The sequence below is a fragment of the Amia ocellicauda genome, chromosome 14 (assembly GCF_036373705.1).
Source record: "Amia ocellicauda isolate fAmiCal2 chromosome 14, fAmiCal2.hap1, whole genome shotgun sequence".
Taxonomy (NCBI): domain Eukaryota; kingdom Metazoa; phylum Chordata; class Actinopteri; order Amiiformes; family Amiidae; genus Amia; species Amia ocellicauda.
This window is the reverse complement of record NC_089863.1, coordinates 10,238,603-10,252,767: the sequence shown is the minus strand read 5'-3', so window position 1 is coordinate 10,252,767 and position 14,165 is coordinate 10,238,603.

Genomic DNA, 14,165 nt, shown 5'->3' with positions numbered 1-14,165 from the left:
AGTACATTATTAAGAAATTGAGAGAATATGGCACAACTGTGAATCTGCATACTGCAACAATAGCCTGGTGCTTCACAAAAGTGGCCTTTTTGGGAGAGTTGCAAAATAAAAGCCATTGTTTATAAAAACTCACATCAAATCTGGGCTAGAGTTTGCCAGAAGGCATGTGAGAGACTCTGAGACCAAGTAGAGGAAGATTCTATGGACTGATGAGACCCAAATAGAGCTTTTTGGCCTCAACACTAAGCGCTACATTTGGTGCAAGCCTAATACCGCACATCATCCAGAGAACACCATCCCTACCGTGAAACATGGTGTTGGCAGCATCATGCAAAGTACAGAGAAACCCTAGAAGAAAACCTGCTGAAGTCTGCAAGAGACCTGGGACTTGTGAGAAGATTAATCTTCCAGCAGGGCAATGACCCCAAACATACAGCCAAAACCACACTGGAGTAGCTTAAAAACAAAAAGGTCAATGTCCTGGAGTGGCCTAGTCAACGCCTGGACCTCAATCCAATTGAGAATATGTGGAGAGAGTTGAACATTTCTGTTCATCAAAGGTCCCATCCAATTTGATGGAGCTTGAGCAATTGTGCAAAGAAGAATGGGCAAAAAATGCTGTGTCCAGATGTGCACAGCTGGTAGAGACTTATACACATAGACTCATGGCTGTAATTACTGCCAAAGGTGCCTCTACCAAATATTGACTGAAGGGGGTGATTACTTATGCGTTCATTTATTTTCTGTTTTGTGTCTGTAATTAATTTAGACAATTTGCAGATTATATTTTTCACTTTGACATTATGGAAATTTTCTGTGTTGATCAGTGGCAAAAACTCCCGATTTAATCCATTCTGATTTAATGTTGTAACACAATAACATGTGGAAAAGTCCAAGAAGGGTAAACACTTTTGAGAGCCACTGTAAAATCAAGCCACACAGCAATCTCCTTAGACAAGCATTGGCAGTAGAATGGACTTTCAACATGGCACCATCCTAGGATGCTACCTTTCCAACAAGTCAGTTTGTCAAATTGCTGCCCTGCTCGAGCTGTCCTGGTGAGCTGTAAGTGCTGTTATTGTTAAGAGGAAACATCTAGGAGCAACAACAGCTCAGCTGTGAAGTGGTCGGCCACACAAGCTCTTTTGTTGGTTGCAACAATCACTTCCGAGTGCCAAAACTGCCTCTGGAAGCAACATCAGCAGAAGAAGTGTTCTTCGTGAGCTTCATGAAGTGAGTTTCCATGGCCGAGCAGCCGCTCAAGCCTAAGATCTCCATGTACAGTGCCAAACATCGGCTGGAGTGGTGTAACCATTTGACCTGGGAGCAGTGGAAATGCGATCTCTGGAGTGATGGATCACATTTCACCAACTGGTAGTCCGATAGGGAGGAATCTGGGTTTGGCGGATGCCAGGAGAACACTACCTGCCCGAATGCATAGTGCCAACTGTAAAGTTTGGAGGAGGAATAATGGTCTCAGGGTTCGGCCCCTTAGTCCCACTGAAAAGAGATCTTAATGTTACAGCCTACAATGACATTCTAGGTGATTTTGCACTTCCTGTTTCAGCATGACAACCCATGCACAAAGCACGGTCCATACAGAAATAGGTTGTCGAGATTGGTCTGGAAGAACTTTACTGGCCTGCACAGAGCCCTGACCTCAACCCCTTCCCATCTTTGGGATGAATGGAAAAGCCGACTGTGAGCCAGGCCTGATCGCCCAACATCAGAGCCCGAGCTCACTAATGCTATTGTAGCTGAAATCCCCTCAACAATGTTCCAACATCTAGTGGAAAGCTTTCCCAGAAGAGTGGAGGCTGTTATTGCATCAAAGGGGGGGACCAACTCCATATTAATGCCCATGATTTTGGAATGAGATGTTCGAAGAGCAAGTGTCCACATATTTTTGGCCATGTAATGTATGTACTTTGACCCTCTATCCAGTATTTTTAGATGTCTGGTTATTTTAAGTACTGTAATCTATTGGATATGTCGTTAAAAATGTTATCAGTGTACAATTTGTCCTCAACCTCCCCCCATCGTCATCTAAATGCCAGCACCCCCTCTAGGTTGACATTTCGCAACCCCCCCCCCCCCCGGCAATCAAGGTGCAGGAGGCATGACTCTGCATGTGAACTTTTGGACAAACTAGTCAGGACAATTCAGATAACAGATGGCTATAAAATTAGGTTCATTTAGGCAGATGATGACTATTTCAGTCGCTCTGTTACAGTAGGCTTTGTGGTGTAGTACTGCTATTCAGTGAGGTAGACATTTAATTGAAATGTACAGACAGTGCCAGTGTGGAGGCTGTTTGTTTACTCAGAAAGTTTTATGTTCATTTTTGGATGTCAGAAAGAGCCTCCTGTTATACATTTTATTTATATTATATTTTGCATCAACCAGAGTGCATCTGACAAATAAAAACTTTCTTCAAATGCATTGCACTTTGATGGTAATTGTCATTTTTATTGGGAAAAATACTGCCTTATTAAGTACTGTATCTGTACTCGGTATCGGCAAGTATGTAAGTACTCGTACTTGTACTCGGTCTGAAAAAGTGGTATTGGTGCATCGCTAACATAAACAATATGATTACGACATTAAGCCCTGCATATAATCCACTTAATGTTAATATTGCTTAATGTAGAAAATGCTCAACATGGCTTACTATACTTAAAACATAGCCCTTTACATGCAAACTATAAATAAAACATTTGGAATAACAGATCTGGAGGATTAGTGGTAGGAGTGTGTTACAGGCCACCCAACTCAGATATTCAACAAGATGTTGCACTGTACAGTGTAATCAGGACTGCATGTAGCAAGGATGTGGCTGTTATAATGGGGGATTTCAATTTCCCAAACATAGACTGGGAAAGCCCAGTTGGGACTACAGAAGCAGAAATAGAAATGGTTGAGATGGTAAATGACTGCTTTCTAACTCAATCTGTCAGGGAACCAACCAGGGAAAGAGCATGCATTGACTTGATCTTTTCAAATGACCAAGATAGAGTCAGAGGGACACTAGTTAGGAAACCAATGGCGAACTGTGATGGTTCATGGTTAGCTTTGATGCATTCTTTCAAAAAACAAGGACCAAGTCTAAAACAATGGTCTAAAATTTTACAAAAGCAAACCTTGAAGGTATTAGGCGGCACTTAGAAGAGTTAGACTGGAGCACACTGGAAATTACAGACGAATCAGTCTCACATGCATTACCTGCAAAATGTTGGAGAAAATGATTAGACAGAAAATCAAACAGGATCTTAATGAAAAACATATTCTTGGATATAGTCAACATGGGTTTAGATTAGGCAGATTTTGTCTTACTAATCTATTAGAGTTTTTTTAACATGCAACTGCAGCTGTGGATCATGTGAAAGCATATGATATGATATACTTTCAAAAAGCTTTTGATAAGGTTCCACACCAAAGACTGATCCTCAAATTGGAAGCTGTAGGCATTCAGGGTAATGTAAGTAGATGGATTATGAACTGGTTGATGTCTAGGAAACAGAGGGTGTTGATTAGAGGAGTTGCTTCTAACTGGAGTGAGGTTGTTAGTGGAGTTCCACAGGGGTCAGTATTAGGGTCTTTGCTTTTTCTAATCTATATTAATGATCTGGACTCTGGGATAGTTAGCAAACTTGTCAAATTTGTAGATGAAACTAAAATATGTGGCTCAGCAGAAACAATCTCAGCAGCACAGGGTATTCAAAGGGATTGAATATTATTCAGTTGTGGGCCGACACCTGGCAAATTAAATGTAATGTGGACAAGTGCAAGGTAATACATGCAGATCATAAAAATGTCCACTATAATTACACTATGGGAGGAATAGAACTAGATAAAGTAACGCGTGAGAAAGAATTAGGAGTCTATGTGGACTCCTCACTTTCTCCATCCAAGCAATGTGGGGAAGAAATAAAAAAGGCAAAGAGAATGTTAGGGTATATTGTCAAAAGTGTAGAATTTAAAACAAGGGCAGTAATGTTAAGACTATTCTAAACACAGAGAGTTGTTACAATCTGGAACAAACTCCCCAGCGATGTAGTTGATGCTGAAAACATGGGAACATTCAAAAATAGACTGGCCTGATCCTTGGATCACTTAGTTATTAATGGACACCAAACAACCATGATGGGTCGAATGGTTCCATGGTCTCTACGGATACATCCTCACCTTGCCGCGTCACTCCAGAGTGCTGGAAGGTGCTCTGTTGGTGACGGAGCCTTCACAATTTAACCCTTGGTGTGCCCCATGATGACAGAAGGCGCCAAACAAGGTTTGGCCCTCCACATCAAAGTCCTGGAGTTACAAGCAGTGCTCCTGACTATCATTTTCTGCCAGTCCTACAGGACAGACATAAGGCGTGGGTTTTTGAAAATGCAATTGCAATTGGCTTTTGCATTTACATTTTAATATTGTCTGTGAATGTGCATACTAGATGTGTAAATGAAAATGCAATAATTCCATTTTCATTTTCATTTTAATGTTGTCTCAAATAATGCATGTATAAATGGAACATGATTATGCAACTGTGGGATTGCATAATGATGTTCCATTTACCATTCATATTTGAATTAAATCCTCTATATGCTTCCATGCCTGTGCAGACATCACCGTTTATACAAGCATGATGTGGGAAGGGACCTGTTTGAGTGGGCCAGTGGCAGCTTTGATAGAGTGACGTTTTGACTGGGTTCCTAGGGAAGTGCGCAGAAACCCCTCAACCTTGGGCAGTGCTTCCTTTTTCTGATAACCAGAGTTGAATTCAAAACCTATTGTTCCACAAATCGTTCCCATGACATAATAAATCGGTCTCACGATATATATATTTTTGATTTCATGTCCCCTCCTGGATTCCATATTATTATTATTATTACATAACCTCAAGGGGCTTGACATTTAACAAATAGTATCTGATTGGTCATTTCTAATAACTTTAGCAGTGATTTAATTGGCATTCTAAACTAAGCCTTCCCATCTCATCAATATTATTACCATTATTACTCATGAATAATAATTATTATCCTGACAACTCTTTTTCGATGTTAAAATCAAATATTTAAAATTAAAGGCAATTACTCTTGAAACTGGTCCAGACATGATGAACTTGTTAGTTGGGTTGTTGCGTGTAGCTAACTTAGCACACACAGTAGATGGCACATGAGTCATCAGAGAATGGTGTGATTTTTTTCCCCATATGATTGATGCTTGCCGAGCAAATCACAGTATGTTGCCAGCAGAACATAAGAAAGAACATAAGAAAGATTACAAATGAGAGGAGGCCATTCGACCCATCGTGCTCGTTTGGTGTCCATTAATAACTGAGTGATCCAAGGATCCTATCCAGTCTATTTTTAAATGTTCCCAAATTTTCAACTTCTACCACATCGCTGGGGAGTTTATTTCAGATTGTGACGACTCTCTGTGTGAAGAAGTGTCTCCTGTTTTCCGTTTTGAATGCCATGAAGCCCAATTTCCATTAGTGTCCCCGGGTCCGTGTGTCCCTGCTGATCTGGAAAAGCTCCTCTGGTTTGATGTGGTCGATGCCCTTCATGATTTTGAAGACTTGAATCAAGTCCCCACGTAGTCTCCTCTGTTCCAGGGTGAAAAGGTTCAGTTCCTCAGTCTCTCAGTAGGACATTCCCTTCAGACCTGGAATAAGTCTGGTTGCTCTCCTCTGAACTGCCTCTAGAGCAGCGATATCTTTCTTGAAGTGTGGAGCCCAGAACTGTACACAGTATCCAGATGAGCTCTAACTAGTGCATTGTACAGTCTGAACATTACTGCCCTTGTTCTCAATTGTACACTTTTGACAATATACCCCACCATTCTGTCTGCCTTTTTTATTGCTTCCCCACATTGCTTGGATGGAGAAAGTGAGGAGTCCACATGGCAACTAGGCAGAAACTGTGTCTGTGAATGAACAACTCATCTCGAATCATCAAGTCACAAATAATTGCAATAAAGTAAAAGTTTAGTCTCAAGTTTCTAATATTTGCCACACGCACACACACACACACACACACACACACACACACATGCACACACTTATGATTGATTGACAGCTCAGTGTTTGTCAAGAAGAGTTGTCTTCAAAGGTTCACGAAAGAGTTAAAATATTAAATTCTCCATTTCTTTTATAATTTCTGTTATTTGATAAAAGGTTAAATAAAAAAAAAACTTAACTGGTCCAAACTTAATCTCATCGCCATCTCTTATCAATGTGTTTCTTGGTACAGATCTGTCAAAGAGTTTGAGAACCGGAAGGTGACTGAGCAAAAATCAGCCATAACTTGTTAACTTGAATTGTTGCTTAACTGCAGAAGAGATTAATTGATTAGAAACTTCATTTTTTAATTAAGCTGTATGAAATATTTCATCAAAAGATATTTCTCCAGGCACTGGACACAGCACAGCTCACTAGTGCTTCACTGTGCTGACTTGAGAGACAGAGGCCTGTGGAGCCAATCAGGGAGACTCAGGCTCTGAGAAGCAGGGAGTCAGGTCGGCCAAGAGTGTAAGATGGATGCGCAGGGGCTAGTAGGCCTACCGGTTTTCTTGTATCACTGTCGGACACCCAGAGCTGAACAGGAGGAGACAGGGAATACAGACACTCTGTGTCCTACTGAAATCAGTGTCTGAGAGACACAGGGGCTTAAAAGCTCTGCTGTCTCTGGAATTCGGTCGAATACAACGTAGTTTTGAATGGTGCAGAAATCTCATTGATATCTGCCTTGTACACAAGTATCTTAAGAGAGAGACACAGGGGTGTACATAATGTGTTTAAAAGGATGAGTGACGGGAGAGGCTGATCGGTGATCTGCGAAAAAGTTGCAATGGACAAATTGTTTTTAATGTATCGTTTTGCAGTTATTGTTTTCATAAGTAAGTACTTTCAATTGGCCTAGGACTGGAGTGTGGCTTGTTTCCAGAGGAAATAATAATTGCTGAATAAAGTCGTGTTATCTAGTGACCCCCACACATATAACCCACAGCGATCAAGTTCTCTGAAAACAAGACCGGGTTGATACGCAAGTTACCACAATACTTTACTAATACAAATTCAGATTAGCGGTGAGGTTGATCTGCATGAATTCACTTTGAGGCTGTTTCGTTTTATACAAGAAATACAGTGAGGGAAAAAAGTATTTGATCCCCTGCTGATTTTGTACGTTTGCCCACTGACAAAGAAATTATCAGTCTATAATTTTAATGGTAGGTGTATTTTAACAGTGAGAGACAGAATAACAACAAAAAAATCCAGAAAAACGCATTTCAAAAAAGTTATAAATTGATTTGCATGTTAATGAGGGAAATAAGTATTTGACCCCTTCGACTTAGTACTTGGTGGCAAAACCCTTGTTGGCAATCACAGAGGTCAGACGTTTCTTGTAGTTGGCCACCAGGTTTGCACACATCTCAGGAGGGATTTTGTCCCACTCCTCTTTGCAGATCCTCTCCAAGTCATTAAGGTTTCGAGGCTGACGTTTGGCCACCAAATACTTTTTTTGCCTAATCCCTGAGTAGTACACCAAATATACTACCTGTGTAGTTTACTGAGATTCAGTTATGCAGACGTTTGATAGCGGGGAGGGCTGGCAGACTTTCTAACTCTCTATATTTTCTATACGTTTTTGCTCTATCAATAAAATGTTCAAGTCCCTCAAAGCATGACCTTACAGTTTATACCAAACAAGCTAGGTGTTATTTTACAGTAATGTTAAATTTGAGATTTCTTACAATTCCGGGGGGAGGGGTTGTCTGATGCCCATGTCGGTGGAGGATAAATTAGGATGTGTGAATTATTCTCTTACCAAATTTTAATTTTGCATTGTTTGTGAAATATAAATGGTCAAAATGTTGTAATTGTTGTTTTAACTAATGCTTGTTCTTTTAAGACTAAACATGTCCTGAGCATGTTTTGGTTCTGAGGTAGAATTACTTAAGTATCATTAAATTAGTTTGAAGTCACCTTTTATTGTTTGTTATCAAACTGAGGAAGGGAATGTCCTACTCGGAGTGACTGAGGGAACTGAACCTTTTCACCCTGGAACAGAGAAGACTACTTGGGGATTTGATTCCTGTCTGTTTGTCTGAAAGTTCATCGGTCCACCTGGTAGTTTAGTGGTTTGTAAGTTTGCATGGAAGTTGGTCTATGTGTCTGGAAGTTTGTGTGTTTATATTAATGAATAGCCACATTAATTACATAGTTGGTAAATGTAATTATGGATTAGTTGACACACGAATCAGACAAATTCATAAATTACTAGATTCCTGGATTAATTTATTACTCTATGCCCAAAGTGCCAGCTAAATGGCCAAATTGATGAATTTCTGAATGAACTACCAAATTGACGGACGGACACTTTTGGCACAAACGATGCTCCATACAGTCAGGACAGCTCAAGAGTGAGTGAGAGAGGCTGGGTTAGGGGGGGCAGACATGGAGTACTGGGGTGGGAGTGTGTGAGTGACACATGGAGGTGGAGTGGTTTGACGTATTGCTTTAATCTGGTCCTGGGTTAATTCTACTCCTGTGTCAATCCTGTACGTCTCCTTTCAGTAAGAGGTTTGAATGACTGATAATGAAACTCCAATATACTGTGTGAGAATGAACACCATTGTCTGGAGAAGCATGGACTGTATTAAGCTGCACTGACCTCTATTTCACTTTACAATATTAACTAAACTTTTCTTTGTGCTGAATTATGATGCATTTGTATAATGCTGATAATAAAATGTTAAAGCTTTGATCAGTTTGTCTCTCCTACTCATCTGTCCTCTGACTGAGACACACATCCTGGATGCCCGTGGAATCAGACCAGCTTCCCAGATCAAAACAAATATTAATACCACCCTCATATATCTGAATTAGATACATTTTTGGATTATAACTTATCCTGTGGGAAGATTTCTTCCCCATATCTTCTTAATGGGCCTTATCGCTACAAATGATTCAGAGTAACCAGCTGAGTCAATTTTGTTAACCACAATGAGAAAGTTAATTTACAAATTGTATCTTGTGGTCACAAACTACTTTGAATTGAAAGCCATTGCTTAACCTGATCATTAGATAAAGAAAGCAAAACTTCCTCTATCAGCTATCAGCGATGGTACAACACTCACACACACAAACACTTCAGCAAACACACAAACACTCTCAGATGTAGATATACACAGATACACAAACACCCTCACAGAGACTCAGATCATCTCTGACACATTGGATCCAAGTCCACCTTCAGGGACCACAGCCGCACCTACAGCACTGTGTCCACAGCTCCTCCAGTCTGACCCAGGTAAGGCTGCTGCGCTTTATATAACTGAGAACCAATTAAAGACTTACTAATTGACGGCTCAATTGTAATGTGTGTTTCAGCAGCCTATGAGATGTGAATTAATCAATAATCTGTAATACAGTATAGACAGGACAGAGAGAAGGAGAGAGATTTTAATCATTGTTTTACAGATGTTCTCTGATCAGAGTAAACCATTGAAGGATTTTAATATGATGCAGCCAAAGTGAATGAGTGAAAATCCAGTATCTCCCATACCTGAGGAGCAGCTTTATGAAACACAGACAAGATAAACTCCACAGACAGAGTCTCTAGTGATCTATGTGGCTAAATAATCAGGACACACAAATAGAGCTGAGAAGATTCCAGAACAAGTATGACATGCAGTTTTGGCATCAGGGTGCTCATATAAAACACAGATAAATTATACTCCTGTTGGGTGCACAGCTGTAAAACTCCACCTTGTGGCCAAGTAAAATAAGATTAATAATCATGAAACATCTTAAAAAATAACATATGGGATGAATCCTTTTGTCGAATTATTAAAATCAGATCTAGATATGAAGGGGCTGTTTTGCAAAGGCTACCTGATGAAGACAAGGGAGTGTCAAAATTTGTCATTAGTCTGGAATAAAATAAGATTAAACTTTGTTTTGATTTTAACATAATAGTCTTGTCCAATGCTTGTGCTGCTACAGACTCCCTATCTTTGAAATTGTGTGTGGTATTATATCGTGGGAACGATTTAATTATATATTAAAAATGTTTTTACTAACATAAACAATATGAATACGACATTAAGCCCTGTATATAATCCACTAATGTGAATATTGCTTAATGTAGAAAACACTCAACACGGCTTACTGTTCTTAAAACATAGCCTTTTACATACAAACTCTAAATTACAAGACTGACACTATCCAAGTTGTTACACAAAAGATTAGATGTTTAAAGTGATTTTTAAAGTATAAGTGTCTTGTCTTTTCTAAACCCTATTGTATCCAAGTGTGAATTACGGTTTAACATCATAATCATATTGTTTATGTTAGAACAGACATAGCCATCCTTTATTCATAGTAGTAGGACATGTCTAACTGTAAACATACAGACTTTGAAAACTAATTTGTTATGTTTAAATATGACTCTCTAATTTTGACAATGAATTCACTCCATACATTGCTTCTTTCTGAATGCAATCCTGTCACATGAAGACAGCTTGGTGCATACGTGCAGAGGTGATGTAAACAGGGAAAACTAGAAATTATGTAGTTATCTTTCAAGTGGGAAGCACTGCCCAAAGGCAAGGGGTTTCTTTCTGTAGGAACCAGATCGAAACGTTACTCTATCAGAGCTGTCATTGGCCCCTGTGCCTGTCACTCAAACAGGTCCCTTCCTACTTCCTGTTTGTATAAAAAGTGACGTCTGCACAGGATCTTCCTCTCTTGCCTCTTCGCCTGAACTTGAGACTCTCTGGTTCAACTGCAACGAAGTCACACAGTTAGTACGGAGCTCTGTACTAAGTTGTGTATTAGCTAGTACGGTACTATCTCGGGATCATCCCCAACTGCGCACTAAATTACTACCCATTGCAATGAAAAAAGAGGCGGAGCAAAGTTGGAGACTAGCTGATCCCCAGCTTTAGTACCATACTAAGGATTAGGTTTGTTGTTATGCTACTAAGCAGGAAGTGAAGTTAGTGAAGAGGCCGGGCCTCGACTCTACTAGCTACTAGCAGCGCCGGTGCTGACCGGCTAATGTTGCTGTGCTTTGGCAATGCTAATCGAGTTCAAATGTGAATGCCATATACACTATATAATGATACATTTAATTTAGTAGCATATTCGATAATACAATTTTGTGATGTTATATATATATATATATATATATATACACCGATCAGCCATAACATTATGACCACCTGCCTAATATTGTGTAGGTCCCAAAACAGCCCTGACCCGTCGAGGCATGGACTCCATGGCATGGACGCTGTGGTATCTGGCACCAAGATGTTAGCAGCAGATCCTTTAAGTCCTCTGACCCAGTCGTCTAGCCATCACAATGTGGCCCTTGTCAAAGTCGCTCAGATCCTTACGCTGCCCATTTTTCCTGCTTCTAACACATCAACTTTGAGGACAAAATGTTCACTTGCTGCCTAATATATCCCACCCACTGACAGGTGCCATGATAACGAGATTATCAGTGTTATTCACTTTAGTGATCATAATGCTATGGCTATATATATTCATATATTCATAATTTTAAGATGTATTTATGTCACAAAAATATATAGCTAAAGCTAAATTGCATTTCCCATTGCACTTTATTCCACCTAACGAGACCCAAAAACATTATCTAGACTAAACATTTAATACTTTGGTCTGAATAATTTTAGTACGGTACTATCCATAGTTAGTCCATAGCAGGAGTAGGACTAAGTTAGTCCCGTACTTAGTCTCCTCTAGAGGGCAGCAGCAATGAATTTGGTGTCTGTTGCAATGGAGACCTTCTTTAGTCTGCTGCTGGAGACTAACTTCAGCCACCGAGTTCATTGCAATGGGTATTTAACCTGCGGACTAGTTTAGTATGGAACTGCGCACTAACCACGGGATCACCTCTAGTTAGTACGCAGCTTTCAGTCTGTTGCAATTGACCCTCTGTGTTCTGTGTTGTTTGCAATTGAAATAACTGCATATTCAGTTGGCTGGCTTCACTTCTATGGAGAGAGTTCACAGTCAAAATTAGCGAGCACAGAAATACAACTTGTAGGTGCAAAACTACACTTGCATTTTTTATTTTACACGTACAATTCATATCTGCGCTCGTTCAATATCGTTTACATATTTGCAGTTTTGTTTACACATTTGCAGTTCTGTCTGCGCGCGTTCAATCTCGATTACACATATGCAGTTCTCGCTGCGCACACGCAGTTCTCTCTACACACTCACAATACTTTTTGACAGTGTTTTCACACTACTTTCAAAAAACAACGCGTAGATCAGGCATGGTAGATGATCATCGCACTATCGATCTCCATTCTCATCCAACATGGCTGACCACACCGCAGCAGAGGGAGATTCTAAAAACCTTAACGTGGCTTAATGTGCTTTAAACATAACCATTACTTTGCAAAGTGTGTACGTTTAAAGTTAGGCACGTGCTACTATGAATAAAGGATGGATATGTTTTTACTAACATAAACAATATGATTACGACTATGACCTTAAGCCCTGTGTAGGTTCTGTAGGCCCAGTCAGTACCAAAGGACGACACTGCACACCAGAAGAGCTGCTTTTTATTATTTCTTTTCTTTGCGTGTTTTGAAGCATCTGGTAAAAATATACCAAAAAAATCATAATTAGTAATAATAATAATAATTAATAACTTCCAGCTTGGGCATGTTTTCTCCTCCAGCAACAACAACAACAACAATGCTTCTCCTCGCACATTAACACAATATACAAGCAATTCATATTATCACATAAAAGCATTCTCATACATGTTAACAGAGTGATTGTATAGTTTTAGTTTAAGATTTTTTTCCTTTAGCAAAATAATAACAAACATCAGCTTTAAACATTCATTATTATTATTATTATTTTTATTTATTGGCAGATGCCCTTATCCAGGGCGACTTACAACATAAGTGCAAACAAAGTGCAAAAATACAGATAAGTACAAGGTATCAATCATTACAAATTCAACTTAGCTAAAACATAGCAATTCAAAATAATACATTTTACAAATTCCAATTTACTATTTAAACAAGTACAGTAAGTGACTTCCTACATCCTGGACGGTGAAAGTTAAGTGCTGTCAAGATGTAGGGTTACAGACGAGGGCTATGGGAAAGGAAGCAAGGAGGAAAACAATCAAGAATGTGAGGAGCATAATAAGCTGAAGTGCTATCTAGCAGGGATAGAGGACTAATATTACAAGTGCTGTCGGAAGAGATGTGTCTTGAGTAAGCGCCGGGTCAGCGAGGCAGGAGAGGAGAATGGAGTGATCGACAGTGTCAAATGCTGCAGAGAGATCAAGGAGGATGAGGACTGAGGAGAGGGAAGCCACCCGAGCACAGCTGAGGGAGTCAGTGACTTCCAGGAGAGCCGTCTCAGTGGAGTGAGCTGTGCAGAAGCTGGATTGCAGAGGATCAAGGATTGAGTGTTGGGACAGAAAGTCAGAGAGCTGACAGTGGACTGCCCGCTCAAGAGACTTTGAGAGGAAGGATAGTAGGGAGACAGGGCGGAAGTTTGAGGAGAGGTGGGGTCAAAGGTTGGTTTCTTGAGGAGTGGGATGACAGCAGCTTGTTTAAATGCAGAGGAGAAACAGCCAGAGAGGAGTGAGGAGTTGAGGAGGGAAGAGATGAAGGGGAGTAGATCAGGAGGTTGCTTGGAGGAGGGCGAGAAGGGAAAGGGTCCAGGGCTCACGTTGTAGGTTTGTGACATAGGAGGAGAGAGGATAGTTCAGTGTCCGACAGAGGTGAAAATGAAAAAGGAAGCTTGGTTGGTGGGAGGCTTGGGTGTGATGCGAGAGGAGGGGGGCCTGTTGAAGAGCTTGCAGATGTCTTCAATCTTGGAGGAAAAGAAGGAGGCAAAATCATCAGCAGTGAGAGACAAGGTAGAGTAGAGTTTTCCGAGGGTTGTTGACAGTGGATTCAAAGAGTGACTGGAAGTAAGACTTCTTGACTGAGGTGAGAGAGGATGAGAATGTGGACAGCAGAGAGCGGTAGAGTTCGAGGACAGCTGGGAGTTTGGTCCTTTTCCACTTCTGTTCAGCGGCATGCAGACTAGTTTGGGTTGAGCGCAGAACGGAAGAGATCCAAGGCTGAAGAGGGGAGGAACGGACAGGCCGAGTCATGAG